We start from the raw sequence: 13800 nt of genomic DNA on the forward strand, positions 1-13800 counted from the left end.
ACCAGACAAACCCTAACCTCACCTACCAAATACGCCGACATGAATCTACACCAACAAGCCATCAGCGCCACCACATCCAACACATGGGAGATAGGGAGGCTTACTGAAACTTTAGTTGCTAGATCAGCGGCGGCGTGTAACCCTCCCAAAAGATCCAAAACGGAAAAGAAAAACTAGAGCTCCATCCAGTATAGCGCGGCCTTCGCACCTTTCGGTGGAGGAGTAAGGGGACAACAAACTACCAGCGTATAATGACGGAGACAAGCCTAGAGCAGTTAGGGTTATACCTCTAGACCTAGTAACAACAACCCTTTCAATTAATCCTTATAATGTATAGAAAATCATCATAGTGCATCAGTGAAGCTAGCTTAGCCCTAGGTGTAACCCTATGCTAGCTTCGCCCCAGCCGGAGGAGGCATGGTGGCGGCATGGTGTGCTCGAAAAATCTTCTCTAGAGGGTTTAGAGAGGAGATGACTATTATATAGTATAGAATTTGAATCTCAAATCTTGCAAATGGTGAATGTAAAATATCTACTCAGAGTAGCAAAAATCTTGCAAATGGTGGAAGCACATAAAACTTTCTCGCAAAAAAAGGAAGCACACAAAGCTTAAAATTTGACACCAAAAAACACAAACGAAATCACTGTTCTGACCTTGTCAACGTTTATAGTCACAAACTGAACTTGACGTGAAAGTATTTCGCGATTTGACCCTTTTAGAAACGCCAGAGCCCGCGGCGTTTCCACCCAACATAGAAACGCCGAGCAAGCTAGCGTTCCCTGCCAACACGGAAACGCCGAGGCAGCTAGCGTTTCTGCCCTGGCCCACAGTCAGTCCGAACCCGCTGTTTTTGCTGACGTGGCACACGTGAAACGCCAAGGTCCTTGGCGTTTCTGAACTGGATTAAGTAACGCGCGCGGGCCGCGGGGGCCTAACCCAGCCCACTCGCAGTCCCAGCCCCGGTCGGGCAGTTCTTCGAGGACGAACTGGCGGCCGCCCCTCCCTCTTCTTCACTTGTTTTATTTACCTTTGCCAAGTAATATTGTTTCTTACACATCAAGTCAATTTGGACCATGCGGGACGCAGCTCCTCCTCAAAAAAAAAAACAGTTAGGGTTTCTGCCTCTCGCCGGCGCCGACGCAGGTCCGCCTCATCTCCGGTGGCCCGAGGGCCATGGAGGCGTGGTGGATCCTGCCAAGGGCCGGCAGGAGGGCTTCGTTTTTAGCCGTTTCTTTCAGTTTTGTTAGGGTTTGTGTTCTGCTCAGGAAGGCGAAATGGTGGCGGCTCCTTGAAGATGGAATAAAGGTCTCCGCGCCTAGCCCCGTTCCCGCGGTGCGTCTAGCATCGCTGGTGGGCGTGTGGAGGTGTGTCTCCGACGAATCTATCTTAGGTGGATTTGCTCGGATCTCGTTGGTGTTCGTCTACGTTCGTGTGTCTTCGGATTGGATCTTTCCGATCTACATTATTCTTCATCCGTGGCAGTTGCTGTCCTGGTGCGTTGGTCCTATGCGGGCTTAGCACGACGACTTCCCGACTGTCTGCTACAACAAGTTGTGCCCGACTCCGACGATGGAGGGGCGATGACGGCGGCGCCCCTTTGGCTTGCTTCAGTGGTTGTAGTCGTCGCTAGGTGGTCTACGGATCTAAATGTAATTTTTATTATTTCTGGTGTTTATTGTACTGTCATGATCGAAGATGAATAGATTGAAAGATTTTCCGAAAAAAAGTAATATTGTTTCTTCGTGAACATAACACACTTTTTATTGCGAGTTAGCAGAAATACCCTATTTTCTCTTTTTTTCACGTGTAATGTATTTTGGGCCCACCTGTCATAATTTTGTGGACCAAAATACCCAAGTCATTTTTCCTCCTAGGCTGCAGTTTGACCGGTCGAACGATGGAATCAGTCCATCCATGGTGCTCGGTTGAGGAATAGAACCTCCTTCCTCTGCGTGCCGCGCCGCGCGACTCCTTCCTCCAAGCTGCGCCGTGCCCTTCCACATAGACATCGCAGCCGCGTCGGGATTCCTCATTCTCCTAGGACGGGCCGCCTCCTCACCACCTGCCGGACCGCGCGGCGCTGTCTCCCTGTCTCCGGCCACCGGGGCCCGAGCAGCTCCGCGCCGCGGCGAGACCTTGCAAGTCTGCCGCGCAACTGCGTCAGCGACACACAGACACTCCAGGCAGCTTACAGTTATAGGGGCACCGCACACAGACAAATCCCAGATCCACGCCCACATCTGGCTGGATTGGCCAACCCTCTCCTGACTGACATGATCTCCTCCCGCGCCCCCGCCTCGCCCCTCTCCCCGCATCTGCCGGGCCTCCCCCTGCCGCGCCCGCGGGCTCGCGGCCGGCATGCGGTTCCAGGCGCAGGCGGGGGACATGGATGCGCACTACATGCGGCAGTGCGTCGAGCTGGCGCGGACGGCCGCCGGGCACACCAGCCCAACCCCATGGTGGGCTGTGTTACGACCCAACCTACTGCACTAGCCAACACCAGTGACCAAGCCCAGGAGAAGAATGAACGAGCCCGCAAGCCCAACAAGCGCTACGGCGGCCCAGAATGGATGACCTAACTACTTAAGCGAGCGAGCACCAGGGGAGAAGGTAGGCAGAGACAAGACGCTGGCAGCACAACTCTCACTCTCGATCCCCTTCTCTCTGTATCTCATGAACCCTAGATCGAAATTCTCCAATTCCTCTGTACTCCGACTCTGATTATGCCAAATTATCTAGTGGGAGCGTAACATTTGGTATCAGCAGCCTTTCCACCCACCACCTCAACCCTGGCCGGTCGATTTCCCTCGATCATACAGACCCGACGCGGCAAGACCACAACCATGTAGGAGACCAACAAGCCCTGGCCGATCTGACGGCGGCGATCAGCGCCATGTCGTCCCAGATCGGCGAGATCCACCCCATCGTCCTCGAGCTCCAGGGGTGGCGACCGGTCGTCAAGCGCTCGGTGGAGGACCTGCATTTGGAGGTGGGCGAGCTGCGGCAGCTGCTCAAGGAGGTGCGGCCAGAAGCTGCGCTGGTGATTGATCCGGCATCAGCGGCGGCCACGGAGCCGGCGCATCCGATTCGCCTCGCGGATCTTCCTCCACTCCTTTCGTCGACAGTAGCACCGCCACTCAAGCTTTCTCTGATCGCGGATGCGCGTCTTCCTCAACCCAGCGAGTGCCTCTTGCCTCGCGGTGGCAACGGCCACGAGCCCGCTGGCCACGACAGGACTCAAGATTACCGAGGGATGTTGCCGGGGGAACGGACCCCGCGGGCACCCTCGGTCACGGGTATGGCCGATTCCCATCCTTTTGTGGCAGATAGTTCGTTTATGGGAGAGCGTCAGTTCGGCTTCAGTCGATTTCCTCCTCCACCATGTTTTGATTTCCCTATGTTCGATGGCGATAGTCCACGAGCTTGGCGTCAAAAATGTGAGGCGTATTTCAGAGTTTGTATACTCAGTCCGGACACTTGGGTGAGTTGCGCCGTGATGTATTTCATCGACTGGGCACTGCCGTGGTTATAGTCCACCAAAGCGCACCTACTTTATACAGATTGGGGTGCGTTTGCAGAGGCAGTTTGTGTGCAATTTGAAAGTGCGTTATATCGACTAGAGGAGGGGTGAATAGGCGATTTTTATGGAAGTCTTCAAAACGTGGAAGTTATGAAGACAAACGATAGAAATAAACCTATTACCCTCTGCAGCGGAAGGTAGACTACACTAGGCAAGCCATAGTCAAGTATTCAATAGAGTGACAGCACAATGACTAATAGCAGTAATGTAGTAAGGATCAGGTAGGAAGATATTATGAAGCCAAACCGAACACGCAGTCACTCAGTGAAGATAAAAGATAGTGCAATCATACAATGACTTCACAAGGAGTAACAGTACGTAAAGAGAAAGGAAGGATGAAACCAGTGACTCGTTGAAGACAATGATGTGTTGGACCAGTTCCAGTTGCTGTGACAACTGTACGTCTGGTTAGGGCGGCTAGGTATTTAAACCTGAGGACACACAGTCCCGGACACCCAGTCCTGAACACGCAGCTCAGGACACCCAGTCCTCACCGTATTCCCCTTGAGCTAAGGTCACACAGACCTTGCCCAATCACTCTGGTAAGTCTTCAAGGTAGACTCCCAAACCTTCACAGACTTCGTTCACCGGCAATCCACAATGTCTCTTGGATGCTCAGAACGCGACGCCTAACCAGCTGGAGGATTCACAGTCCTCAAGTGTAATAAGTCTTCAGATCACACAGACAAGAAGACTTAAGTGATGCCTAATTCTCTTTGGCTCTAGGTGGTTAGGGCTTTATCCTCGCTAGGAATTCTCTCTCAAATGCTTCGAGGTGGGTTGCTCTCAAACGACAAAAGCCGTACACTAACTCTGAGCAGCCAACCATTTATGGTTGTAGGGGGTGGGCTATTTATAGCCACTAGGCAACCCGACCTGATTTGTCCGAAATGACCCTGGGTCACTAAGAAACTGACACGTGTTCCAACGGTCAGATTTCAAACTCACACGACAACTTTACTTGGGCTACAAGCAAAGCTGACTTGTCCGACTCTGGACAAGATTCGCTCTCATAGTCTTCACTCGAAGACATAGGTTTTGTTTAAGCATCACTTCAGTCATTCTGAATGGTTCTCTTGGACCCCACTTAATAGTACGGTGGTTCCTATGACTCAACAAGGAAGAGGAAAAAGAGCTACGAAAGATCTAAGTCTTCGAGCTCCACAGGCTTCATGCGATGTCTTCTCTTGTCATAGTCTTCAATGTGAATATCTTCATATACCACCTTTGACATCAATGTCTTGATACATTTTTAGGGGTCATCTCTGGTAAGAAAACCGAATCAATGAGGGACTTCTACCCGTGTTATCCTGCAATTCTCACAAACACATTAGTCCCTCAACTAGGTTTGTCGTCAATACTCCAAAACCAACTAGGGGTGGCACTAGATGCACTTACAATCTCCCCCTTTTTGGTGATTGATGACAAACTAGTTGAAGTTTTCAACGGGGAATATAATATATGAAATTGTAAAGGATAAGGAATTGTCTTCATAAGTTGCAAGGGCTCCCCCTGAAGATGTGCATATAAGTAATTTGCTTTTGGAATGCAAATGCACATGGCAGGTTGTGCTTGTGGGGATCCTCTTCAACTTATGATGACAATCCACTATGCATGTGAAGGTATGTGAAGATAATGACATGCATAATGGAAAATGGACGTCTGCAAAATGATCTAAGTGTGGAATTTATCGTCGCACATGCGGAATTTATCATCGCATCACAAAATGGCAAATAGGTAGCAGACGACCATCGAGTTTAAGTGTTACAACTCAAAGAACCAAATGTATCAAAATGAGAGTTGTAAACACGAAGCAAAATATAAAGCACCCGCCCATATAGACCCGCTTGAAGACTATCAAACTCATATGCTTTTCCCCCTTTTGTCAGTAAGGACCAAAAAGGTTTGAAGACATAGAGCATCTACTCGTTCCCATGAAGAGTAGGTGAAGCAGCAGGGTCGTTGGTGGTGTTTGGCGGTGCAGAAGAGCTTGGAGCAGAGTTGAAGCGTGCTGAAGGAGGTGGCAGTGAAGTAGCATCGTCTTCATCCTCGATCACTCTGGCATTCACAGTTGCAGCAGAGGAAGAGAACTCAGAGTCTTCAAGAGATGGAGTTCGTCGCAGCATTGCCCTTCGAGGAGGTGTGGAGTCAAACTTGAAGCGCTCAGAGAAGCCATCCTCTTGAAGATCATCTTCAGAACACATCAGCGTCAGCCCTTTCCATGTGCGGCGAGAGGTTTCATGGGCAACAAAAGCATTCTTGGTGGCAAGATTGCGAATGCGATAAACATCCACCAAGAGGCTTTGCATTTGACGCTTCAGCCAGTCATGATGCCTATCCTGTTTCTGATAAGAGCCACAAGAAGCTCTTGGTCATTGAGAACACGAGTGCGCTTCTTGGGTCGTGGAGCAGTTGTACTGTCAGTGGTTTCAGTGAGAGCAGGATGCGGTGCACGTGTAGTGCCAGCCAAAGGATACACACGAGCGACTGCTTCAACTCCTTCAATGTTCTGAGAAAAACTCTGATGCTCTGCATTCTAAAGACTTAGAGGTTCCTTGGGAGGCTCAGGATAGATGGCTTCAATAGACATATCCACACCAGGCAGAAAAATCCGATGATTGCAAGCAGATGGCTGATATGAGATAGTGGAGTGAAGTTTGATCAGCCGCATGACCCATGGGGCGTAGAACTTCAAGCCAAACAGATCAGAGCCTGATGCAGCAAGTTGGCGAATGAAGAAGTCCTGTGCATTGAAGCATTTTCCATGAAGAATATAGAAGACCAAAGTCTTCATTGCACCTTCCAGCTTGGCATGTGGAGAGTGCCCTTTGATGGGCCAGAGAGTTCGCCTTATGATGTGATAAATAGTCCTTGGCAGATACTCTAGATCTTCAACAAAGAACTCTTTGGGATATGCAGCATCTTGGGGTAATGGCTTCATCATACTGAGCATCTGACTCATGTTAGGTTCATGCCTCTGAAAGATGCTCTCCACAGCTTCACTGTGAAGTTGACAACCAGATTCGTAGAGATCGCCAGGAGTGGGAAGACCAGTGAGCTCAATGATGTCAAAGGCTTTGGCTTCGTGATGAATGTTTCCTGTCATCCACTCCAGGACCCAAGTCTTCGGATCTCTGTTATACCCGCGGATGTGAAGTGTGGCATAAAATTGGAGCAGCAACTCTTCATTCCAATGCTCTTGGTCAGTGACGAATGGCAGCAATCCAACTTCTTTGAAGCAATCCAGAGCTTCTTCCAGACAGGGCAGACCAGCTATTGCTTCAATGTCAAGACGCTTGTGTGAGAATATGCGACCTTGATTGTATAGAATGCAGGAGTAATAGCTTCGCTGAAGATAGCTCCAGAACCGATCAGATGATATTCTTTCCCTTGAGTAGGGGTTCTTGGAGCTATTGAAGAATGTGTTGTCTGCTCTGAAGCCAATGATATTGAAGGATCCAGGTGCTGATGCAGGACCAGGGAACCTGGGCAATCTTGGGATTGGCTTCTGTACCTGAGGCCTGTGCTCAACATGATAGTCGAACTGGGACCGGCAGCAGGTGCAGGAACAGAAGCAGTGGGATCAGTGGCTTCGCTGACTTCTGATGCTTTTGTTGGGGAGGGCTCCACATTAGCTTTAGCCATGACAACGTCAGTGGCTTCATTGGTGTTGGTGGTGGCAGCCTCAAGATTTTCAACCTCCACTAGACGAGCTGGAGGGTCGGTCACAATCATGTTCTCCTCGAGAACCGCTTCTTGGTGGGACAGGGGAGTAGCAGCTTGTGGGACTTCTTCTTTATCGGCTGATGCAGCCGGAATGTCTTCAACAGTTTCAGCTTCAGACGCAGAGACTGGAGGAATTGGTCCTTTGCGAAGCCTGCGCAACGCAGGCGACGCCTGTGTAGTTGGAGTTGGCTGGGCCTCAAAGTCTTCTTCCTCTTGTGGGCGATCAGCCCATGAAGCATCCTGAGCAATTGGCGTCAGAGGACGACCAATGCTGATGAGTTCGCTGTGCTCGAGCTGCGGAAGGTCTGCACCATCTTCTACATGGTCATGGTGACCAATGTCTTCAGCAGCGATGGGGTCAGCTGCTGGAAAGTCTTCAGCTTCATGAGCCTCTGTGAAAGTAGGCTCATGGATTGTCAGTTGGCGTTCAGCGTCAGGACGAACCATGGTAATGGGTTCAACAATCAAGGGCTCTGTGGGAGCAGCCCGTTCTGTCTTGGTCTTCCTCTTCTTCTTGAAGGGGGCAGTAGGAGAGGCTTCAGGATGTTTCCTCTTCCTGGCTTCAGCCTCAGCAGTCCTTGTCTTCTTCAGCTCTGAAGTGGTTGACCGGGCTTTTGGCTTCGAGCCAGTCATTCTAGTTGGGAAGACAATGGGATCTGCTTCCTGCCTTGGTGCGTCGGGTTCAGCCGTAGCGGGCTTCTTCTTCTTCTTTGCAGCCATCCTGGGGTCGATGCCAGGACGCCCAAGGGCCTTGCACTTCTCAGCCTCATTGTAGCTTGCACACATCTATCAGCCAGAACCTTCATGCGCTCACGAGAACCCTGAGCTTCCGCATGTTTCTTGAGAAAGGCTTCCTTGAGCTCGTGCAGCATAATCTTGAAGTTCTTCACCTCTTGCACGCTGAGCTTGGCCATATGCTTCTTGAACTGAGCCTTTTCATAGTCAATCTTTTGCTTCAGTTTGACGATGCGCTGAGCGAGAGCTAGCTCTGAAGCAATGGCGCCATGGAAGGCGACACTGAGGCCAATGGGTAGCTGCAGATCTTCGAAGCTGATGTTTGGCGTGTCAAACCACTCATCAATGAAGTTGTGAATGATTGTCACGTCAAAGAGAGGCAGATCATTGAAGATTTCTGCTTCTTCTTTGCTCTTGATGAGTTGCTCAAGAGCGTCATCTGCAAGATCTTCATCACTTGACAGATGAATGGCATCATTGCGCAGAATGGCCGCAGCTGTTAGCTCTTGGCCGGTGTGTGGCAGAGGCATCTTTACCTTCTGGGGCTTGGAGATGCGTGACAAATCTTCAGACTGCACACTGTCTTCAGGAGGTGCAGTTGCCAGTGGCTTCGCCCGTGAGATTTTTGGTGCAGAGGCAGGCTTTGAAGCTTTTGGCTGCTTCAGCTTCTTTGGCTTCGGTGCTGCAGGCGCTTCATCTGATTCAGCGTCATCTGCAGGCTCATTCACGGCTGTCCCTTGAACCAAGATATGAGTGATGAGACCTTCAAGGTTGTAGAAAGGACCGACGACATTGGGTTCTGCATCACGTGTGCCGTCAGCCCTTGGAGCAGAAGGACCAGGGTTGAAGTCTAGTCCCAATGTCTTCTTGTTCTGCTTTGCTGAGTTCTGGGCAAACTAGAAGTTGCGCTTGAATAGAATGTCATCACGACACCATAGTAGGGACGATGGGTCAGCATCCGCAGGCTGTGGTCCACGGACCATGCAGGGATAGAAGCCTTGTTCAATGGCTTCATCTCTGGTTCTGGGTTGAAGATTTTTGTAGAGGATGTCTCCCCATGGTCGCTTGATGGCATTCTTTTCAGCATATTCCTTGGTCACAAATCTGTACTTGAACCACTGTTCTGCCCAATAGCGTCGAATCCATTGGATTCGTGTCTTGCGCTGATTGTAATCCTCTTCAGGATCTGTCTTGTACAGCTCTGAGAGGTCATCGGGCAGATCTCTTGATGTTTCTCCACGACGCTTTCTGCCACCCTTCCTTGCTGATTTCTCTGAAGCCATGAACTTTAAACTGAAAGGCTTCAATACGTTCAGAGGCTTCAAAGGTTTTCGCTTGCTGGACAAACAAGAACTGGCTTCGGGAGAATTTATGTGATGCTGTAAGAATTCTGCAAATGAATGCAGACTATGAGAACCAAGGGATTCTCCCACGGACATGTACCTGTGACAGCATTAAGGTGCTAGGGAAGGGGAAGAGGTCATATGCATTCTCAGAAGATTTTGAAGATAAATCAGTTTAGAAGACATTGACCTCATCGTGTGAAGACATTCACTCATAGACAAGGAGTTGGTTCCAGATTTGTACGAATCCACGGATCAGTACAAGTGAGGAATCTAACTACTTTGTGAAGCATAAGTGAATATACTAGGCATGTTATGAGATGCAGCATGAAAGAGATCCAACTTGTGTGAACAGAAACTGCTTGTGATAGAAAGTGATAAAGCTATAGGATCAAAGAGGCCGTAAAAAGGAGGTTTTATTTACCACACGAAGAACTGCTAGACGGAGTGGAAGAGGAGGCCGAGCAGTTCGATCGTCCGTGCCCTAACTTGGCGACGGAGGACACCTACGGCGACGGTGGAGAAGACGATGTCCGCGGTCGGCGTGAAGACGGCGTCGGAGAGGTTGCGGCAGCGAAGCGCTTCGTCGCCGGCGTCGTCGAGGGCTAGCGGTGGCGCTAGGGTTCGTGCGAGAGTGGAAGAAGAGATAATGACTGCTGTGAGGTGTGTATTTATAGGTACAGGGGCTGCACTGCGTTATTACACAGGTGCCCCTGGCGATTCGCATCTGAGGAACACGTGGCCATCATGCAGCATATTGGGGTTTGTTCCACATCCCACGCATGCCTGGATTGTCGGGTGGTCGTTCCCACTTCTCCGGATTTTAGGTCGAGGAATGAGCATTGAAAACGGACTTAATGGTTGTCTCTGTATCTTCTGCTGACAAGGACGTAGAGAAGACATTCGACAGTTTCAATAGAATGCATATGATTTGGAGAGATAGAGTTTGAGATAGAAAGCATAGAGAGGTTAGGGTCCGATCATATTCACTTAGTTCAAAAGATTCAACAAGAAGACATAGCTAGAAGTGAATGCTGTAGACGACAGAACACCAGTACATATATATATATATATATATATATATATATATATATATATTCTACATAGAAGATAATCATGAAGACAAGTTGAGATTGGAGCCAAACCAAATGTGAAGACATAGCAAATGTAACGCCATGAGTGAAACACTTCAAACAGAACATTTGGTGGTGGCGTTACCCACCGTATAGGAAGTATTAGACCCAGACACAACGCACAATTATCATGGCGCTCCGAAGTCAAATTCCACATTAATGTATTCACACTTAGAATGTATGTCTTCATTGATTGAAGATATACTTTACTTCGTGTGTTGCACATCTAAGTCATCAATATGCATAAGTGTTAGGATGTGTGCCTGATCACAGGACATTTGAGGATTCCAGGATATTTAGCTCACACCGTAACTTGCAAAATCTCTTCTCATCCAAGGGCTTGGTGAAGATATCTGCCAATTGCTCTTCAGTGTTGACGTGTATGATATCAATATCTTCCTTCACAACATGATCTCTGAGAAAGTGATGACGAATCTCAATGTGCTTTGTCTTCGAGTGCTGAACTGGGTTGTTGGCAATCTTGATGGCGCTTTCGTTGTCGCAGTAGAGTGGCACTTGCTTCAGATGAATGCCATAGTCCTTGAGTGTTTGCTTCATCCACAGAAGCTGAGCGCAGCAAGATCCAGCAGCAATGTATTTAGATTCAGCAGTGGAGAGAGATACACAGTTCTGCTTCTTTGAAGACCAACATACAAGTGATCGTCCCAGAAAATGACATGTGCCTGATGTAGACTTGCGATCCACCTTGTCACCAGCATAATCAGCATCCGAGAATCCAACCAGATCAAACTCTGAGCCCTTTGGATACCATAATCCTAGAGTTGGGATGTGAGCCAAATATCAAAGAATTCGCTTCACAGCTAAGTGATGCGACTCCTTTGGTGCCGCTTGAAATCGAGCACACATGCAAACACTAAGCATAATATTTGGCCTAGATGCACATAGATAAAGTAAAGAACCAATCATGGAGCGGTATACCTTTTGATCGAACTCTTTACCACTGTCGTCGGGACCCAAATGATGTTTGGATGGCATTGGCGTTGTGAAGCCTTTGCAGTCTTGCATACCAAACTTCTTCAGGCAATCTTTGAGATACTTCTCTTGAGATATGAAGATGCCGTTGCGTTGCTGTCGTATTTGGAGACCGAGGAAGAACTTCAGCTCTCCCATCATGGACATGTGATATTGCTCTTGCATCATATATCCAAACTCTTCACTGTACTGATTGGTGCAGCCGAAGATAATGTCATCCACATATATTTGGCACACAAACAGTTCACCATCATATGTCTTCGTGAAGAGAGTGGAGTCGAGGGAACCAGGTATGAAGCCTTTGCTCTTCAGGAAGTATTTGAGTGTGTCATACCAAGCCCGAGGGGCTTGTTTGAGGCCATACAGTGCCTTGTTGAGCTTGTATACCATGTCAGGATGTTTTGGATCTTCAAAGCCAGGCGGTTGTGCAACATACACTTCTTCTTCAATCTTGCCATTGAGAAAAGCACTCTTCACATCCATTTGATATAGAAGTATGTTATGATGATTTGCATAGGCCAGCAGTATGCGTATGGCTTCAAGTCGAGCCAGAGGAGCAAATGTTTCATCGAAGTCAATGCCTTCCACTTGAGTATATCCTTGAGCAACGAGGCGAGCTTTGTTTCTGACAACTTGACCATGCCCATCTTGCTTGTTGCGGTATATCCATTTGGTGCCAATTATGTTGTGCTTCCGAGGATCAGGACGCTTAACCAGTTCCCATACATTATTCAGCTCAAACTGTTGAAGCTCTTCTTGCATAGCTTGAATCCATTCAGGTTCCATGAAGGCTTCTTCAACTTTCTTGGGTTCTGTTATTGAGATGAATGCAAAGTGACCACAAAAATTTGCCAGCTGAGTTGCCCTTGATCGAGTGAGTGGACCTGGTGCATTGATGCTATCAATTATTCTCTCAATCTGCACTTCACTGGCAATGCGAGGATGTACAGGACGAAGATTTTGCTCTTGCTGATCATTGTCGTTGTTAGAGGGATTGTCTTCAGGCTGAGCATTGTCTTCAGGTTGATCAGGTGCGGAGATGATGAGTTCCTCTTTAGGTTGAGCTTCAGAGGGCATGCTTTCTCCAGTTCCCATCAGCTTGATTGATTCGCTGGATGGAACTTCATCTAGCACATTTGGCAGGTGTTCTCTTTGTGAACCGTTAGTCTCATCAAATCGCACATCCACTGTTTCAACCACTTTATAATGAAAGATATTGAAGACTCTGTAGGAGTTCGAATCCTTTCCATATCCAAGCATAAAACCCTCATGTGCTTTTGGTGCAAATTTTGAAGTGTGATGTGGATCCTTGATCCAGCACCTGGCGCCAAATACTCTGAAGTAGCTGACATTTGGCTTCTTGCCAGTAAGGAGCTCATAAGATGTCTTGTTTAGAAGCCTGTGAAGATAAACACGATTGATTGTATGTCATGCAGTATCAATGGCTTTAGGCCAGAATTTTCTTGGGGTCTTGTATTCATCTAGCATCGTTCTGGCCATCTCAATGAGTGTTCTGTTCTTGCGTTCGACGACGCCATTCTGCTGTGGCGTGTATGGGGCTGAGAATTCATGTGTGATGCCCAAGGTATCAAGATATGTATCAAGGCCAGTGTTCTTGAATTCAGTGCCATTGTCACTTCTGATGTGCTTTATCTTGGCGCCATAGTTGTTCATTGCTCGATTGGTGAAGCGTCTGAAGACATCCTGCACTTCAGTCTTGTAGAGGATTATGTGCACCCAAGTATATCTAGAATAATCATCAACAATAACAAAGCCATAGAGGCAAGCAGTAGTAGTAAGAGTTGAGTAATGAGTGGGACCGAAAAGATCCATGTGGAGTAGTTCGAAGGGTCGAGTGGTTGTCATGATTGTCTTCGAGGGATGTTTGGCCCTCGTCATCTTCCCTGCTTCACAGGCACCGCATAAGTGATCTTTCTTGAACTTGACGCCCTCGATGCCTATGACATGCTTCTTCTTTGCAAGGGTGTGGAGGTTCCTCATGCCGGCATGCCCTAGCCTCCAATGCCAGAGCCAGCATTCTGAAGCCTTTGCTAGAAGACATACGGCAAGTTGTGGTCCTGCTGAGAAATCTACCACGTACAAGTCATCTTTCCGATACCCTTCAAACACTAGAGACTTGTCAGATTCCATTAGTACAAGGCAGCGATATTTTCCAAATATTACGATCATGTTCAAATCGCAAAGCATTGAGACAGACATTAAGTTGAAGCCAAGGGATTCAACAAGCATGACTTTATCCATGTGTTGATCCTTTCAGATTGCAACTCT

The sequence above is a fragment of the Triticum urartu genome, chromosome 5A (assembly GCF_056163025.1).
Source record: "Triticum urartu cultivar PI428250 chromosome 5A, HENAU_Tu73, whole genome shotgun sequence".
NCBI lineage: Eukaryota > Viridiplantae > Streptophyta > Magnoliopsida > Poales > Poaceae > Triticum > Triticum urartu.